Source organism: Gadus macrocephalus, chromosome 9, assembly GCF_031168955.1.
Source record: "Gadus macrocephalus chromosome 9, ASM3116895v1".
NCBI lineage: Eukaryota > Metazoa > Chordata > Actinopteri > Gadiformes > Gadidae > Gadus > Gadus macrocephalus.
The window spans coordinates 6,544,375-6,552,553 of NC_082390.1; the positions used below are offsets into that span (position 1 = coordinate 6,544,375).

The following is an 8,179-nucleotide window of genomic DNA, read 5'->3' on the forward strand; positions in this document are numbered from 1 at the left end:
TAAACCAAAAAAACGATATATAGCCAAGTAAAGCATTAATTGGCTGAAGAAAACGTGTCTGTTGCCATATTTCTGTTTGGCTCCAAAGAACACAATTGGCTTTGTTGTTTTCAAGAAAATTGGAAAAAAAAAACTAAGAGTTCAAAGACGTGCCGTTGACACGATGAGGACACGTGACTAGTTACCGGTCCTCTTCGTCTTATCGGGAAAACAAGATGCAGAATAGAAAGGAGCCAGCCTTCTAGGAACCTGGATGTTCAGTGAAGTGCTGTGGTCTACCGTGTCTCAGCTCGGACCCAAAAACGTCTCAGCTCAAGCGATAAGTTTACATTGCAAGGACCCAATCGTCTGTCACATTGTAAATAGCTCCAGACAGGACAGACTTCAAGGTCTTCGTGCAGTCGGAGATGGCTAGTGAGAAGGAATGCTACTTATTCGCCTCGCGATTAAAAGTTAAAAAGGGAGTCACCATCTGTTTGGGCTCGCCCACCTGCTAAATACAGGGACCCCCCAGAGCTTTGTGGGAGATGGCCGACAGCTAGGCTCTCTCCTACACATTTTTTTAAATAACTTCTTCAACCCTGACTGAAAGGTACTGTAGGTTAGATTCATAGTATCGACTGAGAGAGCGCTGAATAGAGCAGAAGAGAGATTGATTTTGAGGCTTAACACAAAAATAGTTTCCGCCATCACTACCTCTTCGTTACTCTGCCATTTAGAAATGTTGCACAGCTGTGATTGAATTCTGAATTGGCTTATACAGAGGAAGGCAAGGTCAATTAGAAAACAGATATTCTCACGGAACATTTCATTCACTAACATCCTACGGCTGGCCTAGGCATTTCCAAAAAATCGCACCCTAATTATTGTTCTTAAATCATATCTACAGATAACTGGTTATAATTGGTTCTTCAATGCATATTCAACAGGATACATTTGGAGGTGCTTGAGAGACTAGTCAAAATAATGTTGAATTGAGAAGCCAATAGTTCTTACAAATCAATTCTACGTCTACCTCAGCATTGAGAATGAGCTGACCAGAACTATAACTACTTTAATGGCCGTTATTTGTTTTATTCCATTAGTGATGGTTCCATTGTCTGACGTTAAAACAACATAAAAAAGGACAGGAAACTCAATTGGAAGCATCTTTAAAACAGACGTCTACCAAACAGCTACCCATCCATTCTATAATATTGACACAAAGCTCCAATTCAGTCACCATGGGCACCCAAGACATAAAAAGCTTTAAGTGGCTTTCCATTAGTTGGTCTAATATAAGTATAACTTTGGCAACTGCATTCACGGATTTCAGAGGATGGATCCAAAAGATGACAACTCAGCTAAAATCTCGATAATTGAAGAAAGAAGCTTTGTATCTTTGGTGTTACGATCATCTTGTTTGTCGTTTGACCATCCATATATGAACATTTACAGGAACATATTAACAGCAATGTTGAGCAAATAAAAACAATTATAAGCTATAAACATGTTTTTTTGTTTCGTTTTTTGAAAACATTAAAACATGTTTGTAACTGTTCTTCAAATGTTGTTAGCCTATATGGTTATAAAAGAGTAGGCATATATGGAGCGGTGCCGGGTGCTTCTATCTGGGAAAAAAAACACCCACGTCTGACAACAAGCAGATACCCACACACCATCTTATAGTACTATATCAAGCATCTCACCACTTTCATCTCTGTAAGGTTTAGATCGTACTCTCGCTTTCTTCTCTTTCAAGTGATGCGCTTTTTTTTTAACATTCTTTCAATCTGCTCTTCACTTGAAAGTCTGTGTGAAAAGCAGGCGTTTCTTATGGTCATTCAAGCTCCTCTGAAACAGTTGCTGTAAACGAAGTCCTCTTGCAGCTCTGACAGCTCCCGCGTTTTACACCCTCCGAAATGTCAGAAATCGCCACAGGACATACACACGCACACGCACAAACATACATGCGTTGTTTATTAAAAATAAAACTTAAGGAAGATGCCTCTTTTGAAATAGAATGTAAGCTTTTTCCCACATTCAGTTGCGAAACATGAGAACTTGGAAGAACGTTACAGATGTTAAAACCCCTTCCCTAATAGCCTAGGTTTAGGAGAATAAACATGTTTTCTGGATTACGCTGTAACTTTGTATCCTAATTGGGTTGCCTGAGTGATTGGTGGGGGCCTAAACGTGCGTCAATTGTTAAATTGGTCGTTTAAATTCAATTCAGTGTTGGTTTAATTTCGCGTAGCCAAGCACATGTCTCAAACAAAAGTAGGACCTAATAGGCTAGAAATACTTTGTCGATAGATATTTCAATATAGCAAAGATTAACCTCCTCCAACGTATTTTGTAACACGTTTGTCATAAATACTAACTTCCTGAGACCTTTAATATATTAAAAAAGCAATTCAACAAGTCATGCGTCTAGTCCGCACCAAAATCCAGGTCTGGTGGAAGCTATCACGAACGAGTGTCAAAAGCGAATACAATAAATAAACTGAAACAACTTACGAAGCAGGAGCTAGAGTTGCGGTTTTAGTCCAGGGAAGTGAGCGCGTAGAAGCGTGTTTCAAGCGCGCACATTTGATAGGTTTAACATCGCTCCGCTGAGTGCTTCAAACCTCGGTCAGCAAACAATCCGATGGAGCTCCGCCGCTGGGCTACCGTAAAGACATGCGCGCTCCTAAACGCGCACATGGACATTTGGACATTTACCGTAACTTGTAGGTACTAGGTACTATAGCCGCTTTACATTTATTCCGAGGAACTATATTGTTTATACATTTTATGCAAAGCCATTAACCAACTGTAAACCCTTTCGCAAATGCATGGTAATACATTAAGGTGTCAAAGATGAAGCCGTCAACGTGTGGCATGCCATCGATGAAAACATTTCCTTCAGATGGTCCACATTTCATATGAGGCTTAGCAACAGACAACACATATGAACTGTGTGCCAAGCTTTAGGAATAAGCATAGAGGCATGGCAGGTATGACATTATTTTCACGCACACTCACGCCTGTCAAATTTGCTACTTATTCATTCCATGCCCCAGGAATCCAATCTGACATCATACATTTAAGCCTTCACCGATTTTCCAAAACCCTGTGTGTGTGTGTGTGTGTGTGTGTGTGTGTGTGTGTGTGTGTGTGTGTGTGTGTGTGTGTGTGTGTGTGTGTGTGTGTGTGTGTGTGTGTCTCTCCTTCTCTATGCTCCATGTGTATTCCCCTCCAATCGCGTGTACAACCAATCAGTAGTCAAACAAACAAACAAACAAACAGTGTGGATGAGCTCACTCGCTTTAAATGAAAGTCTAAATGATGCCTGGCTCTTATCAGCTCCCCTCCTATAGCCGATAAAGCTCTTTAACAGCATACATCTTGTTGTGACACAGAATGCTAACAGAGCTTAGTATTTATTTTTCATGCATTTATTCGTTGTTTGCTTCAAATGTGTTGTTATTGGTTTCAATATCACATACTGCAAAATGTAATGGCCCATTCTCTTTAAGACAACAAAGATATTACTCTGCTTTACTCTTCTCTTGTGCAGACGTTTAGTTTAACCGGATTCAAAACGAAGAGCACCCCCACCAAAGTGCCTCCACAAGCAGCTGGAGCTTAGACTGAAGCAACTATATGTTGTTGTTTGTAGTGGATGGAAGGTTTTAACTTAGCCTTAACTTAGCCTATTTTTTTTACCAACTGTAAAATCTTTCCCAAATGCATCGTAATACATATTAAGCTTTCTAAGGTAAGCCACCAACGTGTGACATGCCAAAGAAATCGACATTTCAGATAGCCTACAATTCCCTTCATCTCCCATCAAGCTTAGCAGCAGACAACATAAATGAACTGTGCGCCAAGCTCTAGGAATGAGCAGGGAGTATGACGGCATTATTTTCACACACACTCACGCCTGTCAAAACACATTCAATCCAGACCAATCGAACATCATAGATGTTAACATCGAGATGTAGGCCATTAAAGAGCTTTCATATCATTCTGTGTCATAACAAAATGGAGGCTATTAAAGAGCTCTCTTATCAGTCTGTGTCGTAACAATATCTGGGCTATTAAAGAGCTTAAATAGCTATAGGATGGGAGCTGATAAGAGACAGGAATAATTGAGTGTGCACAACCACTGCCCTGTGTGGTGGGGGGTGGGGGGTCAGCTGTTGGCGGCCGCGGTGGTCATCATCATAACTGGAAGGAAAGCACAACACCGTCTATGATGATGAAATGGTCTTCCTTTGAAACCGTGGCAGTTAGCACCCACCGCAGCCACTAATGGCGAGCCAAGCGTCAGGGAATAACAGAGGAGGTATCTGGGGACCAGGAACAAACCATTTGATCTATTATACAGGCAGATGCTGAGGGGAGAAGCTTAATGATGATCAAACCAACTTTCGGGGTACATTTTCTCCATGCGCATAAAGTTTCCGGGCCTCTGAGATATTGGTCTTTTTGTTTCCTTTCATCTCTAAACAATGCCGTGATGTACTGATATATGGTAACGCTGGCTGTTGTCAGCCAGCATTTGCCTTCAGACAGACAGAGGACAAGGTTTACTTTAGTGGGGGCTCTCTCGAGAGAGAGAGACCCTAGCCAGCTGGGCCCTGGGTCTGTCTGTTTATCCACCTGGGACAATTGTGGTCCCCTTGAGGGCCAGCTGTGGGTATTTATTTCAAGCGTTATTAAAATGCAGCGGCGTATTCTCTTTCAAATGTCTCTCTCGCCTAGATCTGAGTCCACTATTTTCATTTATTCACAGTAAAACCTTGGAGTACATCATGTAGTCATTCCTGTTCAATAATATGGCCTGTAGACATGGGGAAATATTGCTGTACACGTGAAGGGAAGGGGATTGCTAGAAAGCAACATTGAGTAAAGAAGGATCAGGAATAACACCTGAAACATTAACTTTTTAATTTTGCTGCATCCTATATGTTAGCAGCATACCAAGCATGTGTTGTATTAAAATACAAAGCTGTGGTAATTATAAAGGGCACGCAGAACTCCGGCGGGGATGAAACTATAGAGTATCTAATCTGGTCTCCTTACAGTAGGCCCGACAGTGACATTGGTTCATTCCACGTTTGATTAAATGTCATCTCAAGTCGTGCCATCTTATATTAAGGAACACATAGCCCTTGTTTGTTCTGGGAAGGCTTAGTGACCCATAGTGTTGCTTTAATGAATATTCGAGAGCATCGTCGTGCCTGATCTTATCGGAGAACATGGAACTATATATAGAACTATAGTGTTTGTTTGATGTCAAGCAGCATTTGGCCCATGGTGTGAAATTAGAGATGAAAGAGGGAACATGGTGTCCGGCCGGATGCTTTGTGTAGGGTGTCAATAGGTCGGGCTTATCAGAAAACTCCATTAAAAAACAGGTGACTAATTCATCCTATCTTGTGTCGGGAGGAAGGGGAGGTTATTATTAATTCGACTTAACGCACAAACACCTGAGCATCCTGCGGAAGTTATGACACCCGTCTCTGATACGCAATGTTTTACGAGCAATAAAATGCTATCGTCAACCAAGGAACCGATTTAAAGGCCACCCTCCTATTTCTTGGTGCTTGGAAACAGCGTTGAATGCAGGCCTCGACGTTATTGCGTCATAGGCAACACTTTCCCTTCGGCGACAGTACACAACTCATGGCTATATGATGTCCTGACTCTTGCCGGTTAGAGTACATGCTGCTTACCTGGAGGAATCGGCGCAGAAAACGACTTATTTGACAGCTGATTCAAGCCGTCTCCTCTCCTCCCATCATTGGTAGCCAATAGGCTATCCCGCATTAAACACTAAGGCCCTCCATGCCTCTAAATATCGTTTTGGCGGGACATTGCAGAGATTTTTTGCCCTGTTTCTTTGATAACATACAAGGCAGGCAGCCTTCTAGCGTCAGGAGAATTTCCTCCTTTGGCTGGAAGGAGTCTGAATTCATAAAATGGAGATAATCTACTCAGGATATGACATTTTGGGTGGATGGATATTTCTGTAGAATGGTGTGACAAGAGCAGCCGTCAGAAATCCAATAGAACAATAAAGTAGGAGGTAAAGTAAAAAAGGCATGATGCGAAGAATAATTTAACAAGCCGTTGTGAAATTAGCGAGAAAGTTGATTATATTACTACAATCCATATCAAAATGAACGTTGAATTAAACCTAATCAGGAAAAACAATTAGAAGGATATTCTTTCAACAAAGCTTCCATTTTAAATGTATGTTTTAAGCTTGAGTACGAACCACCTTATAATAAAAAGTATTAACCTCATGATAAAAAATGAGTGTGTCAGGCAAGCTCATCCTTTTGTCCTGTTTCACTCAATAATCAATTTTGTCAGGATATCAAGCTCAGCAGGGGCTGAGCCAATAACAGTCCATCCAATATGTGTTCCGGAAGATGCCTGGATCGATACACTCCTATCCATCTGACAGCCAGGTCAGTGTATTGACGCCAAACGTGGGAGTATCAAAAGTATCAAAAGTATTCTCTCTATTTTCGTTCTGCTGCTGAACCAAAATTGTGCGGTCACAAGACTGAGGAAGAACGTGCGGTTAGGCGGAAGACAGAAACTTCCTTCACACACACACAAACACACACACACGAATACACACACTTACACACACACACACACACACACAAACACACACACACTCACACACACTCTCACACTCTCACACACACACACACACACACACACACACACACACACACACACACACACACACACACACACACACACAAAACTATGTAGCAGAAGCTGTTTTTCTTGGGGAGGGGGTGTGTTGGATCGAATGAGGGTGTCTGTATCTCTGGAATATCACACCCAGTGCTTGGTGCAAAGTCAATCCAAACATCCCCCTCCTTTATGACAGCGCTGCTGCTGCGCTGGTGGACTAGTCATTCAGAAGTCTTAGCTGAACAACTTCTGCTGCTGGGGGTAAGGTGTTAAGCGTGCTTGGAGGAGCAGCTGAAGTCAGGTAGAACATCACTCACAGAAAACTACAAGATACTTTGGATGTTACTGCACGCTCAGCATTGTATCTGAATGTTCATGGCACCCTTGAAGACACATTGAGCTAAAAAGAATGACAGTAGGGAAATTGACTGCATTATGAACATATGGATAGCTTGTACATTAAAACCTTTCCATCACAAGAACAATTTAGACATCTTGCGGTAAGTATCCAAGTATTTTAGCGTGTAGGACAGAGTATTAATACACTCTCTAGAGAGTGCTATAGCGAAATAAATCAGGTGTGTGAGGTGTTCGAGGTGTGTGCGGACTGCGGACACATATTATGGAGACAGTTCTCTGAGAAAATGTGAATTTCTAATGTGAACGACTCAAATAGCATAGACAGGCAGATAACAGGGATGACTGCGGGAGTTTGTTTGTGAGAAAGAGAGAGAGAGAGAGAGAGAGAGAGAGAGAGAGAGAGAGAGAGAGAGAGAGAGAGGTAGAGAGAGAGAGAGAGAGAGAGAGAGAGAGAGAGAGAGAGGGAGGGAGAGAGAGAGAGGGAGGGAGAGTCGAAGAGAGATGGAGAGAGAGAGAGAGAGAGAGAGAGAGAGAGCCAGAGAGAGAGAGAGAGAGAGAGAGAGAGAGAGAGAGAGAGAGAGAGAGAGAGAGAGGTAGAGAGAGAGAGAGAGAGAGAGAGAGAGAGAGAGAGAGGGAGGGAGAGAGAGAGAGGGAGGGAGAGTCGAAGAGAGATGGCGAGAGAGAGAGAGAGAGAGAGAGAGAGAGAGCCAGAGAGAGAGAGAGAGAGAGAGAGAGAGAGAGAGAGAGAGAGAGAGAATGGTACATTAACAGTAAAAAGAACATGTAATTTGATGAGAACGAGGCATTCAAATTGCAATGTTCTTCAGAAGGTTCTCTGTACAGGAAAGAGGAGTTAATTATGCTTTTCCTGTACAGACAGTTCCCCATACGTTTGTACTGCTCACTGTAAGATAAAAATTTAAATTACTGAGATAAGATGAATGTACATTCCTGCTTTTGAATCACTGGAATTCGGTCATCGTAAAAAACGCATTTATTGAAAGCCAAACTCAAACCGAATAACTGAATAGTCAGTTTAATCTTTTTCCAAATACCATGGAAATCAGGGGGTGGGAGGAGGGGGAGGGGGGGTAGGAGGTGGAGTGGGGAGGGGGGAAGTTAGGGGGTGGGG

General features: G+C 42.2%; 1 protein-coding gene across 2 annotated transcripts in view; it reads right to left on the reverse strand.

Annotated features, from left to right (window-relative positions):
* LOC132464236 (tumor protein p53-inducible protein 11-like) overlaps positions 1-2,656 on the reverse strand; it is a 29,503-nt gene extending 26,847 nt beyond the window's left edge. Inside the window, exon 1 of one of the 2 annotated variants that reach the window (XM_060060525.1) lies at positions 2,500-2,656. The gene's annotated coding sequence lies outside the window, so the exon portion shown is untranslated. The remainder of the gene's footprint in view (positions 1-2,499) is intronic. The other variant, XM_060060524.1, reaches the window with a different exon arrangement.
* Positions 2,657-8,179: the final 5,523 nt, after the last annotated feature.